The sequence below is a fragment of the Schistocerca americana genome, chromosome 1 (genome assembly GCF_021461395.2).
Source record: "Schistocerca americana isolate TAMUIC-IGC-003095 chromosome 1, iqSchAmer2.1, whole genome shotgun sequence".
NCBI lineage: Eukaryota > Metazoa > Arthropoda > Insecta > Orthoptera > Acrididae > Schistocerca > Schistocerca americana.
Genome location: NC_060119.1, coordinates 537,730,974 through 537,749,977, shown reverse-complemented (window position 1 = coordinate 537,749,977; position 19,004 = coordinate 537,730,974). Strand labels below are relative to the sequence as shown.

Sequence of the window (19,004 nt, the reverse complement as noted above, 5' to 3'; positions counted from 1 at the left end):
TTTTAAACCCATAATTAATTAAAATACCATTATTCAGTCAGAAGGCTAAAATTTTGTGCATTGTAAGAATTTCTTTAAAACTGAACACAGCACTGCGTTAGGTCCTGCAGCAGTAAAAGGCCCACATTGCCTTCCTGCTTGAACACTTGTTGATAATTTCGAATAAGACATCCCATGTAGTAACTAAATTAACTGGTATCTCGAAGACCTACACTCACATCAGATACATTATAGACAAAGGATGCTGCAATAGATTTTGAAATTTCGTAAGACAATAATACTAATTTGAAACACATCGTTGTGCCATTTACATGAGTAACAGATAATTTAATTGCTCGATCAGAAAACAGTACATGCTGAAAGTGTTTAAAATGTTTTTCTGCTCTAATATACTACTACGATGGACCTTCAAAAACTAAGTTGCACATAATTATAGCAGGCCAAATATCTTATTCAATACTGCACTAGACATTAAAGTGACGCGATGCATGGCACTCTTTTTCACCATAATCACTAATTTTCTGTAACCAATCGTCGGAACATACTATCAATCGTTCAATTCCTCAACGAGAGAACTCCACTGTTTGGTCATGGAGCCACTCGAGAACTCCTACGTGAACGTCCTCATCTTTGAAAAGTTTCTTTCCTCTGACGTGTTTTCGTCCGCAGTTCGTGGTCGTGCGGTAGCGTTCTCGCTTCCCGTGCCCGTGTTCCCGTGTTTGATTCCCGGCGGGGTCAGGGATTTTTTCTGCCTCGTGATGGCTGGGTGTTGTGTGATGTCCTTAGGTTAGTTAGGTTTAAGTAGTTCTAAGTTTTAGGGGACTGATGACCATAGATGTTAAGTCCCATAGTGCTCAGAGCCATTTGAACCATTTTTGAACCTGACGTGTTTTCAGATTCTGTGATAAAATATTGCCTGGATACTGTCGCCTGTGGTCTACGTCGATGGCCTCAATTCCCGATCAGTATGACCCACGTCTGTGCGGCCTCTTAGTAAAATTTTTGGTACCTTTTCACTACGGCTGGAGGCGACATTACACTTGATCCGCGTACTTTCAAATCTTCGAAGTGAATCTGCGTGCAATTTAGACGTTTTTGCTCGCAGGTGTCGCTTTCTCCCGCATAATTCAGCTTGGACTACGTTTCCAGTTGTCGCGTCACTTCAGTCGCTCACCGTCTGCAACTGTTATTTGCACCGAAGCATTACTATATCTGCAGGAAACCCGGAGCATCTACTATTTTTCGTTTCTGTGCCACTCGTTTCGCACAGTGGTGTTAACGTGTGACGTTCTGTGTAACTTCCTGAAACTTTTACGTATATTGTCGCTTCATTTTCATATTTTGTCGACCGAGTGACAGCATAAATGTGTGTGTGTGTGTGTGTGTGTGTATATGTGTGTGTGTCTGTGTGTGAGTGTCTGCCACGTTTCCTTTGTGTGACAGAGTTAGTATCTAAAGAATAATTAGACGAAAGATCATGAATTTATTGTATTTTATACGTTCGGTTTCCAGAATAAAATGAGAGGGAATTACTGCTCAAGATCACACGCACGTTAATACTGGAGCTATCACGTTTTAATGATCTCGTAGCTAAATACGTCTTCTAGGTTTTCCATGTCGTAGTGAAGAAAACCACAATTAAAACAGGGATGCTTATGAGGAAGCATTTCTTCCACAGTAAAGACAAGTGCGTCACCTCAGTAACCGAAGATTCATATTATTACTAAGAATCTTTTATCTAAATAACATTGTTACCAAAAACCGACTGATCAACATTTGAATATCTGTTACATATGCTGTATTCAGAGTATTTCGAGAGGATATCTCCTGGCGGAAGCCACCTCTAGACTGCTTAGTACCAGAAGAAAATGCATCGTAGCTGATGACCTCAACGCAAAGCACATACGATGAAAAGCCAAAGCGATTACAATACGCGGCCATCCCCTCCTGCCTTAGTAAAGTATGTGCCCCAATTAGTGTACGAGGGGAGCAACTCTCTACCTCCTTAGTGGTGCACCCGACGTGATAGGCATCGTTATAAACAAACACACCTTTCCAATTCTCTCAGCAGATGTTATCCATCTACTCTCTTCTAACCACCTGCCTTGAACACACACTCATCCCATCCATGTCTCCTGCAATAGGACAGACTAATTGAAGCACGTAATAGTTAGCAACAGTCGAATAACTTAGCTGCCAGCCAACGACAGTAAAATAATTCACGAAGCAGTCAATCACTTCACTGCTGTAAATAAAGATGATGTAAAAATTACGACCCTAAGGATACAATACCAAAGAAGAAACAGATGAGGAGAACCACTGTACACGGAAACTCTCAAAAGAGATATAAGATTTAGCAAGGGGTGGAGCCGAACAAGGTTGTTGGAAACTAACGCTAGAGTAAAGAAGTAAGGCGGGACACAAAAGTTTCCCTTATCTAATAACGACACAAAAGTGAACTTAAGAAATCTTGAGACGTAGCGCACAACTTTACTAAGAAGAAATAAAGACTGTCAAAACACACAGCTCTTGGTAGCGACTTATATCTGTCGGAGGACAAAGATAATTCTCTGCCAGATATTTCTGAATGCAATTACGATTCATCCTAGAGTCTGTCGGCTTACTATCAACTGTGAGTCAGTTATATGAAAGATTTCTTTTATAGAAACTCAACTAACGATTGATTCAAAAAACCAACTTTACAGATGAATAGTTTCGGTTCCATGTGTGATACTGAAAGCTGCAGAACCAATTTAGAGTTGTTGTGGAAGCTGTGTTGTTCTTCAAGAGCAAAAAGCACTTTGACTTGGTCCTATTAGATGTAACTCTAGCCTGTGACAGCTTCGGATCAGAGACTCTGTAGTCAGGAGTCATGAAATGCGAAGCTCAACTTTGAAGTTGCTGAAGAACGTCCTCGCTGGGCGCACACGTGAAGTATGGTTGTCGATACTGAATCCTCTCACAGGGAGAATCATACAGGAGTCAGACAGGTAATTCTGGTATGCACTCCCTTGTACAGTGCCTACATTTCCGACTTCTCACCGTTTACACGGGCCTCCAAATGGGCACACTGCCACAATTAAAAAGAGCCGATCATCAGCTGTGATTCAAAGCCGACTATACGGTCCTTGCCGATATCTGCAGAAGTGGAATAAGAAATGGAGAGTGGGAGTATATGATGCTTGATAGCAGGCACGACGGCCCAGCAAGGCTAACTTCAGGAATTGGAGAGATAAGAGTAACTGTCACTTCAGTAGAATGGACAATGACAGCGAAGTACTAGGGAGTAATATGATGGGGCAGAAGAGCTCACAATTTCTATACTGATTCTGTCCACTAATTAGCGAAAATGTTCACTACCCACTGAAGCCGATCTGCTAATTTACAGGTCTTACATACAGAGAGCGACGAACCACACTGGCCTTGCCCGCGGCACGGCAGCAAAAATTTCGGGAAAATACCACGGCTTTAAAACAAGGCACTATTCCCAATATCAAATCCAATGTACACAGAGTTCCAGGAGCACGGCTAGAAACTTTAAAGGAACAATTAGTTTTACTTAAGTCACTTATTACGCAGACCCGGACATAGGAATGAAGAAACACATTGCAACGCATCAGTCTGTGGAACTACAGGTTAATGTCTTAATATCTAAATACCTAAAAGGTACTAAACTGAAACCACAGACTATGTAGAAGAATTCTTTGAGAGAAAATAGATCCAGTGTTGACTTATTTTGATATTAAACGTCCACAGTGTTTACAGACTGAGCCTGAGTTGATTACAATTTGGTACAAAGCAGGATGTATCACGAATTCAGTGGGTCGTCAAAATGCCTTCTGTCTGAAAAAAAGTGTCTTTCATGGATATTAAGATAGCAGAATTGTTTCACTATGTCTCTATTGCCTTTGCTTTGAATGTCAGCATGAAGATGTGAATAAATAAAAGACAAGTGAAACAATGGCCAGAGCGAGAGCGAAACAAGCTTAATTGAAGACTATAGAATATGTTGCTTCTGATATTGCTCGGAACAGACATTTATGTGGTCTTTAGCTATTTAATTAAAGCTAAAATCCATTGTGGGAACACTGTGCAGTCCGCTTCATTTCCATATTCGTCTGATCTCTGCAGCTCCAGCTCTGCATGAACAAACTAATTCCTCTCCTTCCCCTTTCGTTTTCTCTTCTCCAAATGAACCCTACCAGCCAAGCGTTTCATCCCTCATTACTGATCCTCGAACACTGCTGCGACTGAAATGGCTCATCCGCATAATCACACATCCATACACTCTGCAAACGCCATCCCAACGAAACGGCAAACACCTCTCCCTACCTGACCACACAATACTTACAGGAATCTACCAAAGCACCAAAATTTCTAGAATTTGCATTTTCCGCTCAATGTCTGAGATCTACTTCCAAGAAACTGTTCGAGTGTTCTCACCCTCATCTTTGCTTTACCATATCATTTTCAAATCACATTCCTAGAGAAACCGTCGCCACCTAAAGCTTACCTCCACATCAGAAGGAAATCTAGTTTTTTTCTTTTAAAAATACCCCAATAAAAGATTGGTATTCAAACTCATGTGAGTTACATAGTAAAATATCTATTAATATTTTTAAATCACGTTTATATATTGATAAATTTCTCTGAATGAAGTTTGATGTTACCTCTGAGAGGCAACCACACCCCATGTGAGGCAAGTAGGTGCTCATGCTGTGACGGCCTACTCTGTCATAAGTTTTGGAACCTGTCTCCGCCCCATGTGTTTACCTCCATTACCAACTATCTCTTCTCATGCCACACGGAAACACGCAAATAAAGAATGACCCCGAGCTCCACATACAGACTTAGAAGATTGTTCACGGATATTTTCTTAGTATTTCGGTATAGTGGTCTCCGATGGTCAATACTTAGTACATGCTTTTCGTTTGATTTCTCTCCCCAGTTTATCTTTGTATCTGTATTACATTGAAAATATGTCCACAACGAGTGCAAAAGCTGACGTTTGCACTGTGTCTTGTTTCGAAATTATCTACTTCCACTCAGTCATGGTACTTCGTGTTGACAGCAGGAATGTCCATTCTTCAAGCATGAATACTTCTCGGTCATGTTTGAGGTTGTTATTCTGGCAGTGTCTTTTCTACGTCACGGTGATACACAGCTGTATCGGAAGGTTTCCTGACGGGGAGCTGGTTGATGTTCACGTCGTCTGCGGGTTCAGTGAGTGTAAATGAAGAATGGTACAACGACACCAAGCTGAGCTAGTCTCATAGATACGGCATCCGCATCACAGAAGACTTGCATTACCCTAGGTTTTGTTTGGTACGATTTAGTGAGTGCATATTGACGGTTTTTCACGGTTGTAAAGGAATTTTTACAGAAACAGAAACCTCTGAGGCAACAAGCCGAATAAATCGTAACTACCTTGTTACTCTATAACGAGCAACCGGAAAGCATGGTTACCTTGTACAAAAATTCAAAATATCCTTGAGCAAGAAGGACAAAAATTCTAAATATCCTTGAGCAAGAAGTTGACCCTGTAGAATTAAATGATCGGATACAAATCTGTATACAACAGGTATGCAGCTATTTACAAAAGTGTTCTTTTCCCATGAAATACCTGCACGTTTTGTTCAGTTAACGCGTTTCATTTCAGGTATTTTATTGTGAACGTAATTTATGGATCACCTAACTAACTAAATATCCTATCCTAAACTAACTAAAACCAGAACGTAGATGATAATATTATAAGCTCGACAAAAGTTAATTTGAACTACTAGAAATGATCACTCATACACCCATTATGAAACATCGTTCACTCAATTGGAAAAGTCACTGTCCTTCTTAATTCTCTACTATATTGTTTCTCAATAATACTTGCTCATTGCTGAAACATATATGAACGTAATAATTAATGCCTCCAGCATCCAAGAAATTTGTCTATACTCTTCAGTGTCTAAATAAGTGATCGAAGAAGTTTCTTACGATACCAACTCTCCGAAATAAGCCTTTAGCTCCGTAATTATGTTGTAAAGTAACAGTGACGTCAGGCAAGACAGTTACAAAACAGTAATACTAATAAATATCGACAGTGAACAACAAACAGTACTGAAATATCCAACGACGCACGATATGGAGACAAATTTGAGCATTACCCATATACTTGTTCATTACATGACAGCTTTCTTGTGCTCCGTCGATAAAATGTGAAAGATCTTCGAAAATAGCTTCTCTGCTGCAGCAACATCCCATGTTTACTGTAAATCAGAAGTCCATCGCAAGAGGAGGCACAATGCCTTAGACCATTCTTTCCAAGTTGTTTTCAACCGGTCAGAAACGCGGCCCCCTTCCTCTGTAGTGCCTAATAATATCTGTTGACAATACTAGTACAACTGCCCACGTTATTTTTGTATATTGCGCTATATATCGCGTCTTCTTCATGGTAATTTGCAGCAGATTCTACCCCTTTCTTTAAAAATTATAAATACGGAAATAGCTGGAAATAATATGGTTCAAATGGCTCTGAGCACTGTGGGACTTAACATCTGTGGTCATCAGTCCCCTAGAATTTAGAACTACTTAAACCTAACTAACCTAAGGACATCACACACATCCATGCCCGAGGCAGGATTCGAACCTGCGACCGTAGCGGTCACGCGGTTCCAGACTGAAGCGCCTAGAACCGCACGGCCACACCGGCCGGCTGGAAATAATAAGTTTGCTATTATGTAAATTATTATTGAATAAGAGGAGTGCAGTTCAGTACCCAGTCAATACCAAAATTCTTATTTCTTACGTGTCCGTTTACAATCTCCCGTAGTTTTCTATCTTGCCTTTCACTTTTAACAAACTAAACTATTAATGTAAGTCGCTCATCAACCTACCTGTTCGTACTCGACAGTGGCTTGATACCCTTCGGTCTAACACTGCAAAGCTGACTTTTTATTTGAATTCTTATTAGAGTTTCTTTGCTACAGTGAAAGATTCTGAACTTAAATACTGTGTCAAAATGCTGCATCGGAAACTGAGACTGCTCTGCAGTTCACACTTAAGTGTCAGGCAGAGTGTCTCCATCACACTATTATTCCACCGTTCCACTCTCTAAGTGCTCATTGGAAAGATGAACATTTCAATCTTTCTGTACGAGCTCTGATTTCCCTTATTTTATTTCGATGATCACTTTTCCGTATGTACGTTGGCGACAACAAAATATTTTCATACTTAGAGGAGAAAGTTGGTGGTTGAAATTTCAAGAAAGGATCAGGCCTCAACGAAAAACACCTTTGTTTTAATTTTTGCCATCCCAACTCGCTTATCATACCCAAGACAATCTCTCCCTTATTTCGTGATGATACAGAAAACGAATTGCTCTTCTTTGAACTTTTTCGACATCCTCCATCAGTCCTATCTGTTAAAGATACCATAATCGACAGCAATAATCTAACAGGAGTGGAACAAACAAATGATTAGGATTTCAGGGCAGCCTAACATTCTGCTTAAAAGGAAAAGTTACGCAGTGGAAACCGCATCTGAATGTTTGTCGTTTGGGAGAAAATAGTTTTATGTCTCGCGTAGAAGGAGAAACAGAAGTCGACAGGAAAATGCAGTAAATGAATCTAATGTAAAATGACTGAAGATAAAGTGAGGCTGAAGGGATGGAGAGAGAGGCAACAAAACGACTACTCTCGCTAGTGTGTGGTGCATGAAACTGGCGACGAACCACCAGACTTCCGAAAACATATCGTCCACACAGTGTCGAAGATAGGAAGGCCAGAGAAATGTTAGAAATATTGTAGTGTTAATTTACAATTCACGCATCGAAATTGTTGACAAGAATAATACACAGAAGAATGGAAAAGAAAACTGGGGATGTGTTATGTGACGAGTAGTTTGCCTTAGAAATGGTAAAGGCAGCAGAGAGCCAATTCTGACGTTGTGGTGGATAATGCAAGCTAGACTGATGAAAAATCAAGACACGTTGTTAGAAATTCTAAACCTACAAAAAGGGTTTGACAGTACAGAATGGTTCAAGACATCCGAAATTCTGAATAAAATAGGGATTAGCTATAGGAAATGACGGGTAATATACAGTATGTTCAAGAACCGGGAGGGAATAATAGGAATGGAAGACAAAAACGAAGTTCTGCAATTAAAAAGAGTGTAAGACGGGAATGTGGTCTTCCACCGCTACTGTTCAATTTATACATCGAAGAAGCACTGACTGAATAAAAGAAAGATTCAAGAGTGGGATTAAAAATCAATGTGAAAGGGTATGAATGATAAGATTCACTGATGACATTGCTATCCTCAGTGAAAGTGACGAATAATTATAGGATATGTTGAATGGAATGAACAGTCTATTGTGTACAGAATATAGACTGAGGGTAAATTGAAGTAAGATTAAAATAACGAGACGTAGCAGAAATGAGAACAACAATAACTTTAACATCGGGAGTGTGATCACGAAGTAGATGACGTTAGGGAGTTCTGCTTTCAGGCATCAAAATATTCCAAGACGGCTGAAGCAAGAAGGACATAAAAAACCAACTATCCCTGGTAAAAGGGGCATTCCCGGGCAAGAAAAGTCTATTACTATCAAACACACGTCTTAATTTGAGCCGGCCGAAGTGGCCGTGCGGTTAAAGGCGCTGCAGTCTGGAACCGCAAGACCGCTACGGTCGCAGGTTCGAATCCTGCCTCGGGCATGGATGTTTGTGATGTCCTTAGGTTAGTTAGGTTTAACTAGTTCTAAGTTCTAGGGGACTAATGACCTCAGCAGTTGAGTCCCATAGTGCTCAGAGCCATCTTAATTTGAGGAGAAATGTCTGAGAATGTACGTTTGCACCACTGCATTGTGTGGTAGTGAATCTGGGACTGTGAGAAAGCGGAGCAGAAGAGGACTGAAGCATTTAAGACGAGGTAGTAGAGAAGAATGTTGAAACTTAGGTGGACTGCTCGGGTAAGGAATGACGAGGTTCTATGGAGCACCGGTGTGGTCAGAAATATATGAAATACACATCTTTTAAGACGTCAAGGAATAACTGCGTGGTACTAGAGGGAGCTGTAGAGGGCAAAAAGTCTAGAGGAAGACAGAGACTGGAAAACATGTAGCAAATAATTGAGAACATACGTTGCTAGTACTACTATGAGATGAAACAGTTGACTCGGGAGAGGAATTCATTGCAGGCCGCGTCAAGCCAGTGAAAAGACTGTTGACTTAAAAAAAGAAGAAGAAACGTCTGTCATTTGAAGGAATCCGACGACAGACAGCTGGTAGCTTATCGCGACTGCTGTTTACCGTTCTGCGACACAGCCACTCTCGTTGGTCGGGACTTCATGGCTGTCGCTTGGATATGGAATCGATGGGTTTCGAAAGGATCTCAACTTCCCACGAGTCTAGCGCCCGAGACAAGAGTCGTAGTGACTGCACGCTCTGCTATGAGGTTTCATACCGCTAAATCACGTACCTTGCGTCAGGAAATGGATTTTTTCGAAGCAAGACAAGTATCCACAGAGGTACCGCGAAGACGTGTATAACACCACGGACTGTCACTATGGTGACCGTTGATGCCGCAGACGCGTATGGACATTGGGGCACCCAACGACAGCAGTGACCGCAAGGGTGGATCCACGTCATCATTTCAGACGAATTCCGACTCTGCGCATAGCATCAAGGTGGGTGTGTCCGTGTGTGGGGACTTCAAGAGGAATGAATGTTGACAAATAAAATCCGCGATCGTCTTGTGAGCCCAGTACATGTGACGATACGAGTTGTTTTGGATACAGAACAGATCACATCTGATTCTTGTAGATGATAGTTTCGATAGCAAGCGTCACGTTTCTGACGAGCTAAGGCCGGAGGCTGTACTCTGCCTCAGAGGTCTCCTGGACGTTACAACACGAGGCTGCATGTCGTCTGTGCTGTTCTTGCCTACATGACAGAGTCGGTATTGAGAGTTGCCCTGGTCAGCCCTGTTATCCACACTCGCTGTAAGCATCTGGTAATGCGTTGCCGAGAGATTGATAGGTCTACATTCGGCAGCCCTTAAGTTTGATGTATCTAACACAGAGTTGAAGCTTTGTGGTATACGTCCCCAAGTGTATAGTCCAAGCACAGTTCGACTTGATGCCCAGCAGAGTTACAGCCCATTTTGCTGCTTGATGTGGAAGCTCTGTATATCAAATTTCAACCCTGAGTACATCTGTGAACTTAATCATATATTCTTTTATACAAAATGAGAGAAATTTCGTTTGCTGCTATTCATCCTGGTGTTGGAAACTTCAAAGCCGGCAGTATACCTACATTTCTGTTTCTAACTAAAACAGACTACTGATGTATTTCTTGGTGTGGCTGTTGAACAAAACTGATTACTTCAAGTCTCCAGTTATGCCATAGACTCTCTGTAAGGACAATTACAGGCATTTGCTAATTTCCGTGGCATCACTGGGCAGGAATGTCGATGCGTACAATTCTTCCCATTTGTAGACCAACTGTTGACATGTAAAGCATTTCTCTTCTTCCGTCGCCCACAGACGTCTTCTATCAGCCACAGTTTCACGTAACAGTGTAACGTAAGCCCAACGTTGTGAATTAGAGAATACCGGTAGAGAAAATTTGATAACAAGGTGCCGAATATATGCAGACAATGTAAGGGAAATGAGGAAACAGTCTCTAAGCGCATGTGTGACGTAACTATCCATCGCTAATGATCAGATTATTATGCAACTTTATAAATAAAGGAGAATAAGGGAGTAAAGAAAAAAACATATGATAACTATTCACATAGAACCTATTATGGTGGACGTGAATAGTTGAAATTTATAGGATTCATTGTTATTCATTGTCTGAAAAGACAGATAACAGAAAAGATTTAAAATTTTAGTAGTCAGTGCAGTATGCATTATTCAGAACAAGGTGATGTCTCACTGCTTCAGTACAACTGTGTTGTAGCACAATCCTCACAATATGACGATGATATAGGCAATGAAATAAAATAAAATCCGATGTTACCTGGTCAAGAAGTGGATGTACTGTCTCTTATGTCTTTTGAGGCAGCTTCATCAGTGAGTAAGAAGGAAGACGGTATTTTGGAATAAATGAAATGAACAGAATATTGTAGAAATTGTTAAAGCGAAATTAAGTTAAAGAGGTTGAAAGAAGTTGAGCATATTCAAACCTCAGGTTATTGCGTGATGCTGTTCCACCAGCAGCAGTCTACGGTCCTATCGTGGCGATGGAGCAGACTGTGGCCTCGCCTGCTTCGGTTAAAGTATTAGTCTCGGATCGCGTGTTCCGTAAGACCTTGAAGATGGGAGGAAAATGCCTCCTCTTTGTTGGTGTATCGTCCCTGGCTACTTAGAGTACCCCGTGTTTACCGGAAATTCTTTGCTTCACTTCAGATGACGCTACCGAAACGCAGCTATTCAACACACTAGCACATCAGTAAATAATGGGTTTCACTTTCTTAGGAATGTCCGATATTTCACACAGTATTGAATAATGAGTGTCATATTTCGGCATCTAAAAATGTTTCCGGTGCAAACATATATTAGTTCCACAAGATGGGCTGTTATTGTTGCGTAATAGGCACTTGAGAGGAAACAGCGTTGGGATTCCGGCTTGTTGACCGACTGTACTAGTGTCTACAAAGACGGAAGATGCTTGCGTAACGCTTGTTCGTTAAATGTACAAGCCAATTCCTAACAGGTCTGTGCGTTTCTTTTTCTGAAATGCTCTGACAGCAACGTCATCAGCGAGTGAACGTAGATATTACATAATAGTTGCACTGAAAAACTGTAGCACAAAAGAAGGAACGCTTAACATAGCTGGCACAGCGGTAACACTCTGGACATTTGAGGGAAGATGATGGCCCTGCCAGCATGCATTCGTAAAGTGACTTTCCATGTTTTCATTAAATCGCTTAAAGCAAATTTCGGAATGATTTCATTGAAAAAGACACGGCCGATTTTCTTTTCTATCATGCCATAATCTGAGCTTATGCTCCGTCTCCAACGACCTACTTGTCGATCGGTCGATAAACTTTTATGTTCCTTCTTTCCTTCAATTTTATTTGTTACGCGTACTGCAATCTCGGTATCCAGTATTTATCCTGTGCGACTTAATATATTTACATGGACTTTTCCATAATCTCGTAAACATCTCGTGTATCCTGTCGCTATTTCTGGTCGGTATTCTCGATATTGTAAATTCCTTCCAGATACCGTGGAAAACTCTCATTTTCATATTATCTTATGTAATTTTGAGCATCCGTCTGTAAGAGAGCTTGTGCAACGTTTAGATTTTCACTCTTTTTGCTAATGGTGTCGCCTGTGAGTTTTTCCGAACTACATATTTGGTTTCAAATATTTCTAATTACATCATTTTGTGGATAAATTTTACTTTATTGTGAAACAGTGTATGGATAGATGGACAGAACTGCTCGTCAGCCCCATAATGAATCTCTGTAATCTGTAAGACGCCCTGACGACTCAGCACTACCACGTCGGGAAAACTTCTTCTATCTAATTCTCTACTTACTCCAACAAAATAGATTCCATTGTATTCATCCCAGTCTGACTTTCTACACTACAGAGAAGAATTAGCATGGCATCGTTGAAATAGCGTCATGAGCATCACAATTAGAGAATACTGGTGTATTGATTGGTGAGAGAGTAGCCCTGACATCACAGAGAACGGAATAGTTTCAACTGTCAGTCGACTGGGATATCATTGGACAGCATACTAGCCATAGCAATAACAGTAGAGTACGTCTTGGGCTAGAGACTCTATATCAAAGCGTTTGCTAGCGGCTACATCTTCATGTATACTCCGCGTGTGATCTTACGTGGTGGAACGACCATTTGTGTAGCGAGTTGAAAGGAATCGGTGAACAAACTAATAATAAAATGGACGAAACTAGTAGGTAACGTGATGAGCAACTTCATCAGTTGACCATATCATGTGAAATTCTAAAAGGGAAATTAAAAATGACTTAGGCATGTCGAACTGTGAGTTGACTATGTTTTGTAGAAGGGTAAATACTGAAAATGACCAAATGTATCAAGTGGTTGAAAATATTGAAATGAAGACGTTAGGAAAACTTATTTGTAATGACAGTAAATTATATGAACATGATGATAAAATGCGGGAGAGTGAGGATCATATTTACGAACTAAACTGAAGTCCAGAGGTCGTAAACGAAAGCAGGAGCATATCGGTGAATAAAGGAGCAACAGAGGTAGTGTAGAAAAAAATGGCCCTAAAAGATAAGCAGAATAATGTTAGTGCTCGAGTGTTTGAGGGTAAATTGAAATATTGTCTACGAGTAGACTGAAGTGGTAACAGAACAATGGAAAGTACAGATAACATAGAGAAGGATTACCTAAATGAACAGATATGTGAGAATATTGTAGCAAATTTTATGTAAAACCAGTTCATGTAATGCAATGCTATGCTACTGTTGTGTGACACTGGCCATGTACGTTTTATATTTCTTCTACAAGATTAAGAATAACAAAGACAAAAATGAAAGGTGTTGAGATGCAGTGGTGAGAACTGTAAAAACAAGAACACCAGGGATTATTGTACAAGTTATTGGCTCTTGACTCTTGGGGCAATGAACTGTACGATAACAGCTGTAGTGGTCCAGAACGCATTAGTGGCCTTTGAAAGCAAAACGGGTAACCCAGTGCATCAGGTGTGTAGCAAAGGACTGTTTTCATGTTTGGTATTGCAAGGCAACAATTCTCATAGCGATTAAAATAAAATTCATGTATCAACTGTATTGAGACAGGTCTGCTTAGAATGCTTAGGCTACTATGATAAATAACATTAAAATAAATTGTATCGGTTTTCAAGCCGCGTCAATTCCAATAACTGTCCATTGCAGCTTACACCAAATGTGGTACCGAAATCGAGCTATGTCATTGACAAGTCCACCTTAACATGTACGTTACAACATTTACAGGATTAGATCAATAAGACAAGTGGCTCATATAAATTATAACACAGAGATCAATGTGGAGTTTTGTATATATCTAAGATGTATGCTCTGTGGATAAATTGTGATTAGGTGTTTTATTTTAATTGCTGGTAAGATACTGGACTATGGTTAGCTGCTTCATTTTAAACGATGATAAAATACTGGGAGATCTGAATGTGTGTGCGTATGTATGTGAGGGTGTGTGTGTGTGGGTGGGTGGTTGGGTTGGTGGGTGCCGCAGGTGGGTAGTGGGCGTCTGGGCATACATGCATGAGATTCATTTTTGATAAATAACTACTGTTACTTAGATATTTTTGAATATTAATGAAAAGATGCTATAGCTGCTTTTTTAGAGTTTTATTAAGCTTAACCTACTGGTTTTGGCCTTTATATTAGGCCATTACCACGTGCATGTTATGTTGTAGAGAAGTAACGTGAAATGATCATTTGACGTTACTTTGTAAAGCATAACTTGTTTTCCGTAATAGCATAATGTCAAGGGTGAAACTGGTCGTGTGAAATAAACAATGTTCTAAAAATGTAACTGCTGCTGTTTTTTGTTAATTGAACATCAGTTGTGGAATCAGCATTATCATCATCCAGATGTGGAGAAACTAATAACTTTCGAATATGGCAGCAATTTCTGATCATTCAGATACTTCTGTGCATGACGCCAATTGACACAATGTAAGTGAAAATTACATATATTAACAAATAATACAAGTCAATCAGATACTCTTGAACATGGTGCATAAAATTCAGATCATTCCGATTCTTTTAAAAATGGCAGCTGTATGCTGACAGGTTACTTCGTTTTAATGACTGGTTTACTATTGCACTGCAATTGGCAATTTCTTTGGTATTTTGAATATCTCGCCAACGTCATGTGAAGTGTGCAAGCTTGTGACATGATCATTTGCTCACAGAAAATGGGGTGCGGCTTGTGATGTCTTAACTATGATGTCATAGATAGAGGGCCCAGCTTGTGTCGTCGTAGGTAGGGCACTAACTTCTGTATGTAGTGCCAAAAAATTATCTGTTTCGGCCAGGTTCACTGTGGACACTAATAGAGGGGCAGTGGGAGACATACAAACTTCAAATGATTTGATGTCGTACAGAAACTACACAGGCATGCACGCAGTTACACCGGAGATGTCTATGAGCTAATGTCTCCCAAGAGAGGGGAAAAGAGGGGACGGGAGGAAGAGCATGAATGGGTGAGCTAATCCAAGCTGTACCAAGCTTCCTTCCCTCCCTACCTCTACATTTACATAGACAACCCGCGAGCTACCGTACGGTGCGTGGCCAAGGGTACCCTGTACCACGACTTGTCATTTCCCCTCCTGTTCCTCCCGCAAACAGAGCGAGGAAAAAACGACAGCCTGTACGACTCCGTATGAGCCCTAATTTCTCTTATCTTATATGTTGGCAGCAGTAAAACCGTTCGCCACTCAGCTTCAAACTCTGGTTCTCTAAATTTTCTCAGTAGTGTTTCTCGAAACGAACGTCACCTTCCGTCCAGGGATATCCACTTCAGTTTGCGAAGAATCCATGTAACACTTACTTGTTTTGCTCGAACATACGGTAACAAATCTAGCAGCCAGCCTCTGAACTGCTTCGACGTTTTCCTTCAATCCGACCTGGTACAGATCCTAAACACTCGAACAACACTCAAGAATAGGTCGCACCAGCGTCCTGTATGCGGTCTCCCGTAAAGGTAAACAACTTTTTTCTGAGATTCTCCCAATAAATCAAAGACGACCATTTGCCTTCCCTACCACAGTTTTCACATGCTCGTTCCACTTCGTATTGCATTGCAACGTTACGCCAAGGTATTTAAACGACTTGACTGAGTCAAGTAGGACACTACTAATACTGTATCCGAACAGTACAGGTTTGTTCTTCCTACTCATCCACATTAACTTTCATTTTTCCACAGTTAGGGCTAGCTGTCGCTCATCACACCAACTAGAAATTTTGTCTAAGTCGCCTTGTATGTTCTTACAGTCATTCAACCTCGACTCCTTACCGTAGACCACCGCATCATCAGCAAAAAACCGCAGATTGCTGCCCACCCTGTCCGCCCAATCATTTATACATATAGAGAAAAACAGCGGTCCTATCGTACTTCCCCGAGGCGATCCTTACGATACCCTAGTCTCTGATGAACACTCGCCGTCCAGGACAACACACTGTGTACTATTATTTATGAAGTCTTCGGGTCACTCACATATTTGTGAACTTATTCCATGCGCTCTTACCCTCACAGCCTGCAGTGGGGCAGCGTGTCAAATAAACTAAACTAGACTAAACTCCTTCCTAACAGGCCGTCGTGTCATCCACAGCACACAGGCGTCACTGGATCCGTTCTTTTACCCTTCTTATATGCTGGAGTCACTCACGCTTTCTTTTCAGTCGCTTGGGACTTCGTGCTGGGAGAGAGATTCACGATAAATACGAGCTAGGTAGGGAGCCAATGCCGTAAAGTACTCTTTGCTATCACCTAACAGGAAATATTCGAGTTCTGCGTTCTGTGGTGAGAAGACTCTTTGATTAAATTTTGTAAGAAATTACGATTTGAAAATATTATTCGATCAATGGTAGGGGCAATGCGACGCCAGCTTCACACCAGTGGGACATCAGCATCCCACCAGTGCAAAGCCAGCATCAACATTCACGTCTGTGACACACTTATTAAATGCACTGATAATTAAATCAAGACCCTAATCAATAGGGACAGTTGAAAATATCTGCCCCGACCGGGATTCGAACCCGGGATCTCCTGCTTACATGGCAGACGCTCTATCCATCTGAGCCACCGAGGGCAGAGAGGATACTGTCACTGCAGGGCTTTATCCCTTGCACGCTCCCCGTAACATGTCCGAAACACCAGATACCATCTTCATATGGAATCCACTGTTGGCGGCGCCTGCCGTGTCACGATTGTGAAATTTCCCCTAACCTCGCCGCATAGACATGTTGTTATGTTTTCTGCGGAGTAGATACTTAAATTGGTAAACACGCCGATATGATGTCCTTGGCTTTGCACTGCCAGTGGGTAACATTTGACACCCATCGTGCACGCAGAGACGGACATTACGAAACTTATCCTGATAACAAAAATGTATAAGTGCAAATTAAACTGGTGTCCATATCAATTAAATTGCACTGCGTAAAGATCACGCATTCTCAAGGGAAGAACGGCAAACGCTGTGAACATTATTCCTATAAAGATGGTACCCATGCATGAAAGTAAGTATCTGTTATAGAATCTACTCACGTTTCCCCTCTATTCCCGGGATTCATTCTACTAAAAACTGTCTATGAATTGTAAATACATCCACAGATGATGTGTATTCAAACCAACCGCTTCTCCCGTCGGAGGTTCCAGTCCACCCACGGCGATGTGTGTGTTTGTTGTCCTGAGGATAAGCTAGTTTAAGTTAGATTACGTAGTGTGTAAGTCTAGCGACTTATGACCTCAGCAGTTTGGTCCCATCGAAGCTCCCCACACATTTCAAATTTCAGACCAACCTCCTACGTACACTAAAGCGCCAAAGAAACTAGTATAGATTTACATATTCAAATACAGAGGTATGTAAACAGGCAGAATACGGCGTTGCGGTCGCAACTCCTATATATGACAACAATGTCTGCCGCAGTTGGCAGATCGATTACTGCTGCTATAATGGCATGTTATCAAGAAGTAAGTGAGTTTGAACGTGGTGTTACAGTCGCTGAACAAGCCACGGGACACAGTATCTCCGATGTAGCGATGAAGTGGGGATTACCCCGTACGACCATTTCACGAGCGTACCGTGAATATCACGCAACCCTTAAATCATAAAATCTCCGACATCGCTGCAGCTGGAAAAAGGTCCTGCTAGAACGGGACCAACGACGACTAGAGAGAATCTTTGAACTTGGCAGAAGTGCTACCCCTTCCCAAACTGCTGTAGATTTCAGTGCTGGGGCCAGCAACAAGTGTCAGCGTGCGAACTATTCAACAAAACATCGTCGAGAAGGCTGTCGAAGCCGAAGGCCCACTCTTGTAGCCTTGATCACTGCACGACACAAAGCTTTACGCCTCGCCTGGGCCAGTCAACACCGACATTGGACTGTTGATGACTGGAAACATGTTGCCAGGTCGGACGAGTCTCGTTTCAAATTGTATCGAGCGGAAGAATGTGTACATGGTATGGAGACAACCTCATGAACCCAAGGGCCGTGCATGTCAGCAGGGCTCTGTTCAAGCTGGTGAAGGCTCTATAATGGTGTGGGGCGTGTGCAGTTTGAGTGATACGGGACTTTTGATACGTCTATATACGACTCTGACAGGTGACATGTACATAAGGATCCTGTCTGTTCACCTACATCCATTCATATGCATTGTGCATTTAGACGGACTTGGGTAATTCCAGCGGAACAATGCGACACCCTACTCGTCCAGAATTGCTACAGAGTGGCTCCAGGAACACTCTTCTGAATTTAAACAATTCCGCTAGCCACCAACATGAACATTATTGAGGATATCTGGGATGCCTTGCAAGGTGCTGTTCAGAAGAGATCTATGGACAGCCTTGCAGGATTCGTGATGTCAGGTCTCTCCAGTACTACTTCATACATTAATCGGGTAATTGCCACGTCATGTTGCTGCACTTCTGCGAGTTCGCGGTGGCTCTACGTGATGTTAGGCTGGTGTACCAGTTTCTTTGGCACTTCAGTCCAATTAAATGCATGTCTGTATACTCCACAATGTGAGCCAAGAGTAACATGCATTGAACACCAGCTGAAGGTAAGTTTACTGCACTTTAAAGAAGAGGTATAAATTTATTCTACATCAGTAACAATAGAAAAGACAATTTCCGACTAAAATACGTGTTAATGGCTATTGATAAATCACCCACCATGTTGAGTGGGAATATTCAAAAGGTAAACATGTAATAACAAATAATGATGTTTACCGTTGATTATAACTTAAACAAGAGCGTCTGTAAACACGTTAGCATCGTGAGTTTC

At 41.4% G+C, this 19,004-nt stretch overlaps 1 non-coding gene across 1 annotated transcript; it reads right to left on the bottom strand.

Moving 5' to 3' along the window:
- Positions 1 to 16,736: 16,736 nt before the first annotated feature.
- Positions 16,737 to 16,811, bottom strand: Trnat-ugu. The gene has a single exon. It is a non-coding gene; the product is annotated as a tRNA-Thr (tRNA).
- Positions 16,812 to 19,004: the final 2,193 nt, after the last annotated feature.